Genomic DNA, 15,653 nt, shown 5'->3' with positions numbered 1-15,653 from the left:
GGGCACAGTTGTGGACTTGTGTGCACAGGACCCGAGCGGTCCTGTCTGGTGCCCCAGAGCCATACATGTGCATATACACTTATTAGGGGGAAATAGCACTGAAACTTTCTATGTGTAAATGTCATCATGATATGTGTGAAGTGAGCTTTTCATACTACATCTGTAGTCACTTTGTTCAAAACTTCGGATTAAGGGCTCATGCACATGACCATATGTATTTTGTGGTCCGCAAAAAATACGCATGACGTCCATGCGCATTTGCGGAACGGAGCAGCTGGCCCCTAATAGAACAGTACTATCCTTGTCCGTAATGCGGACAATAATAGGACATGTTCTATTTTTTTGCGGAACCACGGAGTAACTTCAGTTTTTTGGTGGACCCATTGAAATGAATGGTTTCGCAAAAAAAACGAAACGGACATGGAAATAAAATACATTTGTGTGCATGAGCCCTAATACTGTATGAGATCCATCTCCGTACAGTATTAAAATGTATGGGCTCTGATAAGCCAAAGTCACTCGAGACTTCGTTGAATAACTTCGGTAGATGCTTTTTAATGTTGAAAACCACTTTAAAACTTGGAACCAAAGCCAAGTTCGGTTTTAAGTTTTAAAGTGGTTTTCCACCATAAAAATTAAATGTTAGACATAAAGGGATACATTTTCTATGCAGATCCTTGTATCCCCTGCACTGCTGGAGGATGCGCCTAATTTATGTCAAGGCACCGTAGTCTTTGGCTTACAGAAAAAAAATGTGCTGGCTCTGCCCCATCCCACCTTCATCACTCCCCCCTTTCAGAAACTGGCGAGCGCTGCTTAGGAACGCCACTTGTGACAAAACTTTGTTGCGGTGCAATTTAAAAAGTCACAAACACAGTGAAAAACAAAGGCCAATGAATGGTGGAACCGGGAGCTGACAACTCTAAAGGGGTATTCCCATCTTAGACAATGGGGGCATATCGCTAGGATATGCCCCCATTGTCTGATAGGAGATATCGAGAATGGAGCGGGGAGCGCTGTGGCTGGAGGACCCCAGATTTCCTGGGGTCTGTCCACCACCAAGCGCTAATCCCCGCCTCTCCTATAGAAGTGAATGTGAGCGTGCCGCGCGGCCCATGCTCCCATTCATTTCTATGGGGCAGAAGGCAATAGCTGAGCCAGCGCTTGGCTATTTTCGGCAGCCCCATAGAAATGAATGGAGGGCGGCTGTGCATGCGCAGTGCGCTCTACTTCACTTTCGGGGCTCCGTTCTCAATATAGGTGCGGGTCCCAGCAGTGGGACCCGCACCTATAAGACAATGGGGGCATATCCTAGCGATATGCCCCATTGTCTGAAATGAGAAAACCCCTTTAACCAAATTTTGCAACTGTATGTGCCTCCTAAGGACCAGTGATGGCCAGTTCACATTGTTCGCCCGCGAACATATGCGGGTTGCCATCTTTTTTCACAAGTCCGGCGAGGCACAGGTAAGCCAGTTCCGAGAACAGCCCGATGAAGGCCCCCGGTGGCTGTTCTCGAAACTGCCTGCTCCCGCTGACCGCACTTGTTTTCAGACCGGCTCGCGCACAGGCACAGGTAAGGGCTTACCTGTGCCTCGCCGGACTTGTGAAAAAAGATGGCAGCCCGCATATGTTCGAGGGCGAACAATGCGAACTGGCCCTCACTGCTAAGGACAAGTGCTGACTTTGTTTTGTTCATGCATAAATTCACAGCATTTTCTGGTATCTGCCACTAGGGTTAGCTCAGTGAATAAAGATTTATAGAGCTTCCTGTTTAAATTGCGCTAAGCTCCCTCTAGTGGTGGCTACCGGCAGCCAGTTTTATCATGTACTATAAGAAGGCAATCAGAGGTAGAATTATTAATGTATTTATACAAGAGTTATCTGGTGAAAATACATTGAGCAATATGGTATTTGCCAGGAAAATTAAGCATTTCCCCAGAATGAAGCAACGGTTTACAAGATGAAAAGTATCATTACATTAAGGCTAGTTTCACACTAGCAGCAAGGAACTCTTGCAGGCTGTTCCGGCGTGTGAACAGCCTGTCGGATCCGTCCTGCCGCTAGTGCACGTGCGCCCCCAGACTACCGCTCCAGCCCAATTGACTATAATGGGGGCGGGGCGAAGTTCCGGCGGCAGCGCATGCCGAGAGGCTGCCGGACTAAAAGTATGACATTATAGTCAATGGGGCGGTAGTCCGGGGACATGCGTGCACTAGCAGCAGGACGGATCCGACAGGCTGTTCACCCGACGGAACAGCCTGCCGGAGTTCCTTGCCGCTAGTGTGAATGGGGCCTAAGTTGAGCTAGATATACAAAGCATTCTGCCTGGTTTAATGGTGAATATCCTAGTGATAGACTCCCTTTAAAGAGGTGTGTAACTTTCTGTTCATTTTCACAAATGAGCTGGATACGCCATTATCTGACTTAGGGCTCATGCACACAAACGTATTTTCTGCGGACCGTATGTGGAACCATTCATTTCAATGGGTACGCAAAAAAAAATGGAAGCTACTCCGTGTGCATTCCGTTTATGTATCTCCGCATGTCCGTTCCGAAAAAAAATAGTACATATCTTATTATTGTCCGCATTATGGACAAGGATAGGATTGTTCTATTAGGGGCCAGCTGTTCCGTTCTGCAAAATACGGAATGCAGGCGGATGTCATCCGTTTATTTTGCGGATCCGTGTTTTCGGACCGCAAAATACGTACGGTCGTGTGCATGAGGCCTTACTAATGTGTAGTGTGATGATAAAGTCAAATGGTGATATTTGGCACCGACATAGCTCACTTTTGATCACTTTTTATACAATTTTTTGGGAAGTGAGGTGGGCAAAATATCAATTCCGTCATAGTTTTTATTTTTTTGATTTCACGTGCGGTAAAAGTAACATGATCCTTTTATAGATCAGGTCATTACAGATATGGTGATACTAAACAAGTGTAGTATATATATATATATATATATATATATATATATTATTATTATTATTTTTTTTTTTTTTTTTTTACCAATTATAAATGTGCAGCTATAGGAAGACTTTTTTTTTTTACACTTTTTGGACCCATACCCACTTGATTCTGATGACTGTACAATACACTGCGGTACACTGTATACTGTACTGCAGTGTATTTTCACTTACACTAAGCCTGATCAGGCTCAGATATACAGTCGTGGCCAAAAGTTTTGAGAATGACAAAAATATTAGTTTTCACAAAGTTTGCTGCTAAACTGCTTTTAGATCATTGTTTCAGTTGTTTCTGTGATGTAGTGAAATAAAATTACACGCACTTTATACGTTTCAAAGGCTTTTATCAACAATTACATGACATTTATGCAAAGAGTCAGTATTTGCAGTGTTGGCCCTTCTTTTTCAGGACCTCTGCAATTCGACTGGGCATGCTCTCAATCAACTTCTGGGCCAATTCCTGACTGATAGCAACCCATTCTTTCATAATCACTTCTTGGAGTTTGTCAGAATTAGTGGGTTTTTGTTTGTCCACCCGCCTCTTGAGGATTGACCACAAGTTCTCAATGGGATTAAGATCTGGGGAGTTTCCAGGCCATGGACCCAAAATGTCAACGTTTTGGTCCCCGAGCCACTTAGTTATCACTTTTGCCTTATGGCACTGTGCTCCATCGTGCTGGAAAATGCATTGTTCTTTACCAAACTGTTGTTGGATTGTTGGAAGAAGTTGCTGTTGGAGGGTGTTTTGGTACCATTCTTAATTCATGGCTGTGTTTTTGGGCAAAATTGTGAGTGAGCCCTTGGATGAGAAGCAACCCCACACATGAATGGTCTCAGGATGCTTTACTGTTGGCATGACACAGGACTGATGGTAGCGCTCACCTTTTCTTCTCCGGACAAGCCTTTTTCCAGATGCCCCAAACAATCGGAAAGAGGCTTCATCGGAGAATAGGACTTTGCCCCAGTCCTCAGCAGTCCATTCACCAAACTTTCTGCAGAAGATCAATCTGTCCCTGATGTTTTTTTTGGAGAGAAGTGGCTTCTTTGCTGCCCTTCTTAAAACCAGGCCATCTTCCAAAAGTATTCGCCTCACTGTGCGTGCAGATGTGCTCACACCTGCCTGCTGCCATTCCTGAGCAAGCTCTGCACTGGTGGCACTCCGATCCCGCAGCTGAATCCTCTTTAGGAGACGATCCTGGCGCTTGCTGGAATTTCTTGGACGCCCTGATGCCTTCTTAACAAGAATTTAACCTCTTTCCTTGAAGTTCTTGATGATCCTATAAATTGTTGATTGAGGTGCAATCTTAGTAGCCACAATATCCTTGTCTGTGAAGCCATTTTTATGTAACGCAATGATGGCTGCACGCGTTTCTTTGCAGGTCACCATGGTTAACAATGGAAGAACAATGATTTCAAGCATCACCCTCCACCCTAACATGTCAAGTCTGCCATTTTAACCCAATCAGCCTGACATAATGATCTCCAGCCTTGTGCTCGTCAACATTCTCACCTGAGTTAACAAGACGATTACTGAAATGATCTCAGCAGGTCCTTTAATGACAGCAATGAAATGCATGCATTTCATCTGATCACTCTTCATAACATTCTGGAGTATATGCAAATTGCTATTATAAAAACTTAAGCAGCAACTTTTCCAATTTCCAATATTTATGTAATTCTCAAAACTTTTGGCCACGACTGTACTATGGCAAGCAGGATGCCGGTGAAGGCATCTGGTTGCCATCGTAACCATTGGGATGCTGCCACAGCAGTGCAGCGGCCTGATGGGGGAGGGAGCTCCCTCCCTGTGTTAACCATTCAACCATCGGGATGCTGCCACAGCCAGACCTGATGTGTGAGGTGCATATCCATTGTTTGCACAGTGGTTTTCAATAAGGGCCGTTGATAGTACAGGAACGTCATGCTGTCCATTCATAAGACTGTAATAACAAGGGGATGGCACTTCTCAGAGCAAGGCATTGGTGCTGAACTTGAATGATTAAATATTTGTATCAAGTAGTGTAGACTCACAGCTGTGATGAACTTACCCATTCTAGCTTCTGAGATGGAGCAGTAAGGAGAGAGGGGGCTTGGCTTCAGAGCCAAGCAGTTAGGACTGTACTCTGCTTAAATCCTGCTGTCCATTTGCTCAGTGCCAGTTGTTATTCATTACCTTTTTTTGTCTTTCTATATGTTTAGTCACCTATATGTTTTATAAACCAAGTTTATTAACCTGACTACTCTTTTGCCTTCTTTCTTGTATTTCTTATTATGTATAACATCAGACTGTTTCCTCACTTTTCTCCTGTCTTTCTTTGCTCTGCTTTATGTCTCTGTTGATGTGACCTGACTTGTCTCTGTTGAGGATACTAGTTACTGATTTGGTTTTGATGTTTTCCCCCTCTGGTTCTGAACCTGGCTAGTATGACCACTCCACTTGATCTCTCCACCTGCTAGAAGCTACCTGTAAATGCAACCTGGGATTCCGTACTACCGACAGGGACCATTCAAGGTGAACTAGTTTACGTTCCTGTGTGGTATTGCCCTTATTGGGGTGGTTATTCTGCTGAAGGATAGGCAGGATCCTACTTAGGGATAGAGGTGATTTAGGGTAAGACCTCCATACCCTAGTTCTTTGACAGCCTTGTTACAAATATGTTCTCTAAAATATCCAACTAAAATATATATTACTGTAACATCCTGAAGTATGTCACTAAACTTCTGGTCCCCTGCTTTATAATGTCAAGTGTTAATGTGTTTCCATCTGATATAATATAACTGTGCATTGCCATTTCTATGTCTGTATTGTATATATTTTCTGTAACTCCATGTACACCAGCAGGTGGCAGCAATATGAAGGCAAACCATGGTTAGAGTTAGACCTAGACTGGAATAGACCATTCCAGGCTAGCTTCCCCCTATCTGAGGAGGAGTGGAATGTTCCCACATCCTACTTCAGAGGGAGGATAGAAAGTTTTAGGCAGTGTACCAGCCACCCCCTGTTGGGGTAGGCTGTGTGAATAGGAGCTCCCAGAAACAGGGACCCCAACCAGGGATCCAAGCCTCTGCTGAGGCCCAAGATCAACCTTCCCAGCCTGAGTCCCTTACCTCAGCTGGATGATAAAGAAAGCAGCCAACTTCAGAACTATCAGATCTCCAGGAAGAAACCACCATACCCTGCGAGCAGTCCTGTAAGTTCAGATCCCAATACAAGGAGAAGATAAGTACCTCCACAGTTAGTCAGGCCCATATCAAGCAGACCTTAGACAGAGCAGAAGACAGATACCTGCCAGATTTTTAAAGGCGTATGTACTAGATGCAGAATATATATATATATAATTCCTGCCACATATTGCCAACACCTGCTGGGATCCTAGACTAAAGCTGTAACATTGTATGGATCAAGAGCTGCATATATAATAACATCAAGTAAAGACAAGTTGTACCCTCTATTCTGTGTGGAATTCCATCATTCCTCAGTTACTCCTATTTACAGCACTCAATTTTGAGGCATGTGAGCCAGGATACAGGAGTCCAGCCGTACTACAGGTAGGAGACACCGTTGACATAATACAGAGACAATCTCCCCCTCTGGCATTCCTCACCTAGTACGTATGCTCATACCATCTTAAAGGGCCCTGCTACAGTACCTGCGCAAGATGCAACTGGCGTCACGAACTTATACACACCTAAAGCTGACCCACTGCATAGCAACCCCACTGACCCAGTGTCCTGCTCATTGCATTACAAATATCTCAGATTTCTTACATAAGTTGAGTTGTACCTGTTCAATGTATATTATTAGGAAAATTGGGCACTGATGTTTGAACTAATGTACAGAGTGAACACAAGGTACAATTTATTGTTGTTTAGTCATGTGTGCATGGTTATTACTGTAATCGGTGGCATGTTTTTTCCCACAAACCGCATTTATCTCCTTTTCACAGAATAGGAGATAAATGTAAGATTACTGGGGAGCTGACATCTGAGACTGCCAGTGATCTCAAGAACGGTAGTCCCTGAGTCCGTGTCTGAATGGAGCAGTAGTGCGCATGTCGGTCCTGCACACCAGTCACCTCTATGGGACTGAAATAGACAGTTCTGACAGGGTACTTTGGAACTCCTGCTCTCACAATCCCTTGAGGTACCAACATTGGACCTCTAGAGATATATAATTTATCACTTAGGCACTCATGCACCCATGACCCATTCACTTCAGTGGGGCCTCAAAAGATGTGGACAATACTCCATGGGCTGTCCGAGAACGTACTCCCATTCCGCGGCCTTAAAAAGAAAATTAGAACATGTCCTATTCTTGCCCATATCACAGACAAGGATAGGACTGGTCTGTTGAGGTCCAGACCTTCCATTCTGCAAAATGTGAACTGCAAAACACGGTACGGACGTGTGCATGAGGCCTTATTCTGTAGATATGTAATAAATTATGTTCATGGGATAGCCCTTTTAAAATGTAACTAGTGTTTCAGGTGACTTTTTAGATTCCATCTCTCTGTACATGAGGAATAACACTATATCTATTACTTATATCCAGCATTTTGTAGCAGTTTTCCCCTCTGCAGGATCCATCTATAATTTTTAGTAGGTGAAGGTTAGCTGTTATGATGTTACCCATAGACTACACATACTCTACTCACAAAAAGTTAGAGATATTTGGCTTTTGGGTGACATTTATAAAAAATGTAAAAAGTTCAAGCTACAGTGATATTATATCATGAAAGTAAGGCATTTAAGTAGAAGCATGCAATGGTGATTTCCTCATCTCAAACAATTTATTGAAACAAAAAGCCAACAATAGTGGTGGATATACCACCACAAAAAATGTCAATGTCTCAATAACTTGTCATGTGGCCTTGAGCATCAATTACAGCTTGACAACTACGTCTCATGCTGTTCATAAGTCAACTTATTGTCAGCTGAGGCATGGCATCTCACTCTTCTTGAACGGCGGCCCTCAGGTCATTGAGGTTCTGAGCTACAGAGTCGTGAGCCTCTACACTGCGATGCCATAGGTTTTTAATGGGATTCAGGCTAGGAAAAAGTGCAGGCCACTCCATTTGAGGTATCCCAGACTCCAACAGCCATTTCTTAATGATGAGACCTCGATGCGCTGGTGCATTGTTATCTATGAAGATGAAATTAGGCCCGTGTTGTTCATGCAGAGGCACGATAACTGGATTAATGATGTTATTCAAGTAGTATGGGCTTGTCACTGTACCACTCACAAAGTTTAGGGCAGTTTTGTAGTGAGTAGACACACCTTCCCACACTGTAACACCGCCACCATCAAAGGCTCGTCTGGTGACAACAGTGGCTGATGCATAGTGCTCTCCTTGACGTCTCTAACATCGTTGGCGGTCATAATTTCTGCTCAGCGTGAATTGACTTTCTTCAGTGAACAGCACTGAGGCCCACGGGTCCCTCATCCAGCATGGATGCTCCCTGGCCTATGCAAGACGATGACGCCTATGCGTGTTGGTGTGGTCAGGTCGTCATCTAGCACGCAACCTGCTGATGACACTCTAAGCTCAGTGGCCACTTCCGTCTGAGAACATCATGCTTGAAGCCTCGCAATGGCGAAGTACTGTTGATCAATTGTTAGGTGTGGAAAATGTGCGGGTGTGTTACAGGAACACGCGCGATTTTTCCGCGCGAGTGCAAAACATTGTAATGCGTCACCACAGGTCCTGTTGCTGCACAGAGCTCAGATGAAGACAGAAGGAGATGCCGGGCTACGCGATCAAGTGGACTAAGGTGAGTACATTTTTTTTATTTATTTTTTTAACCCCTCCAGCGCTGTTTTACTATGCATTCTGTATTCAGAATGCTATTATTTTCCCTTATAACCATGTTATAAGGGAAAATAATAATGATCGGGTCTCCATCCCGATCGTCTCCTAGCAACCGTGCGTGAAAATCGCACCGCATCTGCACTTCCTTGCGGATGATTGCGATTTTCACGCAACCCCATTCATTTCTATGGGGCCTGCGTTACGTGAAAAACGCACAAAATAGAGCATTCTGCGATTTTCACGCAAAGCACAAGTGATGCGTGAAAATCACCGCTCATGTGAACAGCCCCATAGAAATGAATGGGTCGGTATTCAGTGCGGGTGCAATGCGTTCAGCTCACGCATCGCATCCGCGCGGAATACTCGCCCGTGTAAAAGGGGCCTAAGTTCATCAGTAATGGTTAGAGTGTATTTTAGGCTCATCCTGAAATTTCACCCACAAGCCAAATATGCCTAACTTTTTGTGAGTAGTGTAGTTAAAACAGGAGATTCTGCTGCCGTCTCTGTCTATCACACACTCAACAGCAGCACTAATGGAAAGCATTATGCAGCAGAATTTAGCAGTTTAGATATAAATCCCAAAGTGAAATGAAACATTTATCAGCCAATATAGTCTATCTCTTGGTGCCTTCTCTGTCATGCCAGAAGCTCCTTCTCCTCCCCTCTCCATAGACTTCTATAGGCTGCAGATGTTATCTGATCCTTCAGTGAGCTGCTAAATCATCTTAAAAATAACCTGTTACCACAAAATAGATTGTGATCTGTATGCAGCATGTTGTAGAGTAGGAGCAGCTGAGCAGATTGATATATAGTTTTGTGGGTAAAGATTTAGTAAAACTTGTTTTTATACATTTAAAACTCTGCTATTTCTAATCTCAGTTGTACACAGGGGAAGTGTTATAAGTGACTGATAGCATCCTCTCTGTAAGGGCTCATGCACAGGAACGTATTTTCTTACCGTGTCCGTTCCGTTTTTTTTGCGGACCGTATGCAGAACCATTCACTTCAGTGGGTCCGCAAAAAAACTGAAGTTACTCCATGGGCTTTCAGTATGTCCGTATTTCCGTTCCACAAAAAAATAGAACATGTCCTAGAAGGGCCAGCTGTTCCGTTCTGCAAAATACGGAATGCACATGGATGTCATCCATTTTTTTTGCGGACCGCAAAATACATACGATCGTGTGCATGAGCCCTAAGTGTGTATACATAGATATCAGTCTCTGATAATTGTACATGGGGGAGGTGTTTTCAGTGATTGATAGCATTCTCTGTGTAAGTGTGTATTACTTGATAGCTGTCAGTCACTGATAACGGTACATGGGGAAGGTGTTAACAGTGATTGATAGCATTCTCCATGTAGGTGTGTATACATATATAGCCATTTTTCACTGATAGCTGTACACAGGGGAGGTGTTATCAGTGATAGCATTCTCTATATAAGTGTGTATACAGAGATAGCTGTCAGTCACAGATAGTTGTACAGAGGGGAGATGTTATCACTGATTGATAGCATTCTTTGTGTAAGTGTGTGTACATAGCTGTCAGTCACTGATAGTTGTACATGGGTGAGGTGTCACCAGTGATTGATTGCATTCTCTGTGTAAGTGTGTATACAGAGACAGCTGTTAGTCACTAATAGTTGTACAGGAAGAGGTGTTATCAGTGATTGATAGCATTCTCTGTGTAAGTTTTTGTACATAGATAGCTGTCAGTCACTGATAGTTGTACTTGGGGAGATGTTATCAGTGATTGATAGCATTCTTTGTGTAAGTGTGTGTACATAGCTGTCAGTCACTGATAGTTGTACATGGGTGAGGTGTCCCCAGTGATTAATATCATTCTCTGTGTAAGTGTGTATACAGAGACAGTGTCACTACCAGAGCTTTGAGACGTTCTCACAGCTCTGTTTCTCCACCCCTGTGATGATGTCACTACTAGAGCTTGGAGGAGTTCTCTCTGCTCTGTTTCTCCGCCCCTGTGATGAGGTCTTTACTTTCTGTTTCCTTCCTTCCAGCTGTTCCTCCTGTGTTTGATTTCTCTGCCTTTAAATCACCCCTCCTCCTTTGTAGGGCGCGGATTATATTTCTCATTTGAGTTGTATCTGTCGCTTGAGTATCTTCACTTGTGTGCTATCATTTCACTGGACCTGTGTTCTGCTGCAGCAAGTACTCCGGATATTGCCAGCTGTCTTTGGATCTGTCTTCACTGCTGCTGCAGCTCCTTCAGTTAAGTGTGCAGACATTGTGTGTTTCTGTTTGTTTTCTGACTGGATCTGAGGCGACCCCGGTTCCGTCCATATACTGAGCAGGGCACCGGTGGCCGTGGCCCCTTCCACTATTGTAGGGGTTACAGTGGTCATCAGTCTTAGGTACGCGGGCATGCCTCGATCCACCATTTGGATCCGGGCATGTGCTTAGCAGCATAGGGAGAGCTTTGAGGGTCTGACAGGGGTCACCCTTTATCCTCCCTAGTTTGGGTCCGGTCAGTAGCTCTATTTACTGTGTATGCTCTTGTTGCTCACATACAGCCGTGACAGACAGCTGTTAGTCACTAATAGTTGTACAGGAAGCGGTGTTATCAGTGATTAATAGCATTCTCTGTGTAATTGTGTATATAGAAATAGCTGTCAGTCACTAATAGTTGTACACAGGGAGGTGTTATCAGTGATAGCATTCTCTGTGTAAGTTTTTGTACATAGATAGCTGTCAGTCACTGATATTTGTACAAAGAGGAGATGTTATCAGTGATTGATAGCATTCTCTGTGTAATTGTGTATATAGAAATAGCTGTCAGTCACTAATAGTTGTACACAGGGAGGTGTTATCAGTGATAGCATTCTCTGTGTAAGTTTTTGTACATAGATAGCTGTCAGTCACTGATATTTGTACAAAGAGGAGATGTTATCAGTGATTGATAGCATTCTCTGTGTAATTGTGTATATAGAAATAGCTGTCAGTCACTAATAGTTGTACACAGGGAGGTGTTATCAGTGATAGCATTCTCTGTGTAAGTGTGTATACAGAGATAGCTGTTAGTAACTAATAGTTGTACAGGAAGAGGTCTTAAAAAAAACAGCCACCTGCAATAAAACAATATTCTTTGTTTCGGATTTGAACACAGACAGCTGTTTTTTTGTCTAAAACCTCAAGTTTCTATATATCATTGTTGCAAGCACAGCGCCCCAATAGCATACTGCTGCTGAGCAATTGCACGTTTTTATTTCAGTGTATTATACCTGTCCAGTGTTATTAAACATGTTGAATCATAGCAAAAGCATTTTATGGCAATAATGCCATTGCTATACAAGTGTCACCGCCAGTTCTGTGAGAAGGTCTGTTAGACGTTCTTCTCTACCTCTTGTATGACGTTCTTTGTTTTGGTTTCACTTTGTCATCTCCTTTCCTTCTCCCAGCTGTCACCTATTTACACTAATTGTCTCCCTTTATATTCCCTCCCATACTGCCTCACTTTGCGGTTTATACTTCTTCCTGGATGAGTTGTTCACTGCTGGAGGCTGCTACTGCTGATTCCTCAGATAAGTATGTTTCCTTTATTTGTGTTTCCTCGCTGGCTTGATTCTAGGTGACCCTGACTCCGTCCGTATTAAGTGCAGGGAGCCGTTGGTCGTGTCCCCTCACTATTATAGGGTTTTCAGGTGTCACACAGTATAAGGTACGTGGGCATGCAATCGTCTACCATAAAGACCTTTGCATTGGCATAGCAGTCAGTGAGATCTCTAGTGGTTTTATAGGGCTCACCCATATGCTCCTTAGTTTGTGATGAAGCCAGTCGGATGTTTATTTATAAGTTCCAGCTTTCTGCAACACCATCCGTGACATTATAAACCGCCTTAACCATCTTAAGCATGGATCCGGTTTCAGTCTTGATTGACCGCATGCAAGGTCTTTCGCTGGAGGTAGCAGATCTCCGTAAACCTGTGTCTCAGTTTCAGTTGACCGGTTCTGCTGGCGTTCATGGAGTTTGTTCCGAGCCTAAGATCTCGCTTCCAGATACGTTCTCCGGGGGTAGTGAGAATTTTGTTCGCTTTAGAGAGGCTTGCAAACTCTATTTTCGCCTACTTCCCCATTCCTCTGGTGATGAGGAGCAGAGGGTGGGGATCATCATCTTGCTGCTCAGGGATAACGCTCAGTCTTGGGCCTTTTCGCTGCCGGTGGGGGCACGGCCCCTCCGATCGGTGGATGAATTTTTTGTAGCCCTGGGGCAGATATATGATGACCCGGATCGTATTGCTCTGGCTGAATCTAAACTGCGTCTTTTATGCCAGGGTAAACAGTCCGCAGAGATATATTGTTCAGAATTTCGGAGATGGGCAGCTGATTCTGGTTGGAATGATGCTGCACTCCGAAGTCAATTTTGCCATGGTCTTTCGGAAAGATTGAAAGATGCATTTGCTTTTCATGAGAGACCAGCCTCGTTAGAGTCTGCCATGTCTCTAGCTGTTCGTATTGACAGGCGTCTTAGAGAGAGAGAGGAGACTACTCCTTACTGTCATATTCAGTCCAAGGACAGTGGGGCTGTCTCATTCAGTGAGCAGGGGTCTCAGTCTCTCTCAATCCCCTCTGAGGAGGAGGCCATGCAGCTGAGTTTGCTTGCCTCTGATATTTGAGGATTCAGCTCTCAGAGGAGGGTTTGTTTCTGTTGTGGGGGTATAAATCATTTGGATAATGTTTGCCCCTCTAGGAGATTCATGGAGTTTTCTGAGGGTAATAAAAGAAAAAGAAAAAGAAAAAAACCCTCTAAAAACTTTCCATTTGCTATTATTGGCAAGGTTGATGCGGAAATTGAAGGTTTGCCATTTACTTGTAGTTCCCGTTTTCTCCTATCTGCCAGGGTAGCGCTAGACAGCAAAAACATTGTTTGTGAGATTTTTGTAGATAGTGGAGCAGCTGTCAATCTCATTGATAATCAATTTGCAATAACGCATGGTTTCCAGGTATGCACTTTGGAAAAGGATATACCTGTTTTTGCTATCGATTCCGCTCCACTTTCTCAAAAATCGTTAAAGGGCATAGTTCACAATATCCGTTTGACTGTGGGTGACGCTAATGTTGAGGATATGTCACGTTTCATCTTAAGCGGATTACCTACTCCTCTAGTGTTGGGGCTACCCTGGATCACTAAACATAACCCCACCATTGATTGGCAAGCAAGGCAAATAAATGGTTGGAGTGAGTTTTGCAGAGAGAATTGCCTCCCGGCGTCTCTTTCAGAGGTTTCTACCAAGACTGTGCCATCTTTTCTCTCTGAATTTTCGGATGTGTTTTCCGAGAGTGGTGTCCAGGAGTTGCCCCCGCACCGGGAGTACGACTGCCCTATTAATCTCATCCCAGGCGCAAAACTGCCAAAATCCTGTTTGTCGCTATGCGTACTTATATCTCTGAGAGCCTGAGAAAGGGACACATCCGACCCTCGAAGTCACCTGTTGCCGCTGTTTTTTTTTTTGTTAAGAAAAAAGATGGTTCTTTAAGACCTTGTCTGGATTTCAGGGAGCTGAACTGTATCACGATTCGTGACCCATATCCGCTTCCTCTGATCCCGGACCTATTTAACCAGATTGTTGGAGCTAAGGTTTTTTCTAAGTTGGATTTAAGAGGGGAATACAACCTAGTCAGGGTCACGGAAGAGGACGAATGGAAGACGCCCTTCAATACCCCTGAGGGTCATTTTGAGAATTTGGTTATGCCCTTTGGTTTGATGAATGCTCCGGCCGTCTTCCAACATTTTGTGAACAGCATTTTTTATCATTTAATGGGGAAATTTGTACTGGTGTATCTAGATGACATTTAGATTTTTTCTCCTGATTTCAAGACTCATCGAGACCACCTACGTCAGGTCTTGCTGATTCTGCGGGATAATAAATTGTACGCTAAACTGGAAAAATTTGTGTTCGCGGTTCCGGAGATTTTATTTTTTTGGTTTTCTTCTCTCCGCTTCTGGTTTTCGCATGGACCCCGAGAAGGTCAGCGCTGTGTTTGATTGGGAGCTTCCTGAGAATCAGAAGGCGCTGATGTGGTTTTTTGGGTTTTGCCAATTATTACAGAAAGTTAATTTTGAATTATTCCTCTGTTGTTAAGCCACTCACTGATATGACTAAAATGGAGGTAGATTTTTCTTCGTGGTCGGTAGATGCGCTTAAAGCCTTTTCTAGTATCAAAGAGAGTTTTGCTTCCGCTCCCATTTTGGTACAACCTGATGTCTCTTTACCTTTTATTGTTGAGGTGGACGCTTCTGAGGTGGGTGTGGGTGCGGTCTTATCTCAAGGTCCCTCTCCTGCCAAATGGCGACCGTGTGCCTTTTTCTCAAGGAAACTCTCCTCTGCAGAGAGAAATTACGATGTGGGAGATAGGGAGTTGTTGGCCATCAAATTAGCTTTTGAGGAATGGCACCATTGGTTAGAGGGAGCCAAACACCCTATTACCGTGTTTACAGACCATAAGAATCTGGCCTACTTGGAATCGGCCAAGCGTCTGAACCCGAGACAGGCCAGATGGTCTTTGTTCTTTTCTAGGTTTAATTTTGTTCTTACGTTCCGCCCTGGGGTTAAAAATGTGAAGGCGGATGCCCTGTCACATTGTTTTCCGGGAGGGGGGAACTTTGAAGACCCGGGTCCCATTTTGGCTGAAGGGGTGGTCGTCTCTGCTCTTTATCCTGATTTGGAGGCAGAGGTTCAGGCAGCCCAGGCAGAGGCTCCTGATCTTTGTCCCCCTGGGAGGTTGTCTGTGCCTCTCGCTTTACGACACAAGGTTTTTAAGGAGCATTACGATACTGTCCTTGCTGGGCACCCGGGGAGTAGAGCCACAGTGGATCTCATTGCTCAGAGATTCTAGTGGCCAGCTCTTCGTAAGACGGTT

This window comes from Bufo bufo, chromosome 1 (assembly GCF_905171765.1).
Source record: "Bufo bufo chromosome 1, aBufBuf1.1, whole genome shotgun sequence".
In the NCBI taxonomy this organism is placed as follows: domain Eukaryota; kingdom Metazoa; phylum Chordata; class Amphibia; order Anura; family Bufonidae; genus Bufo; species Bufo bufo.
Note: the sequence above shows the minus strand (reverse complement) of the source record.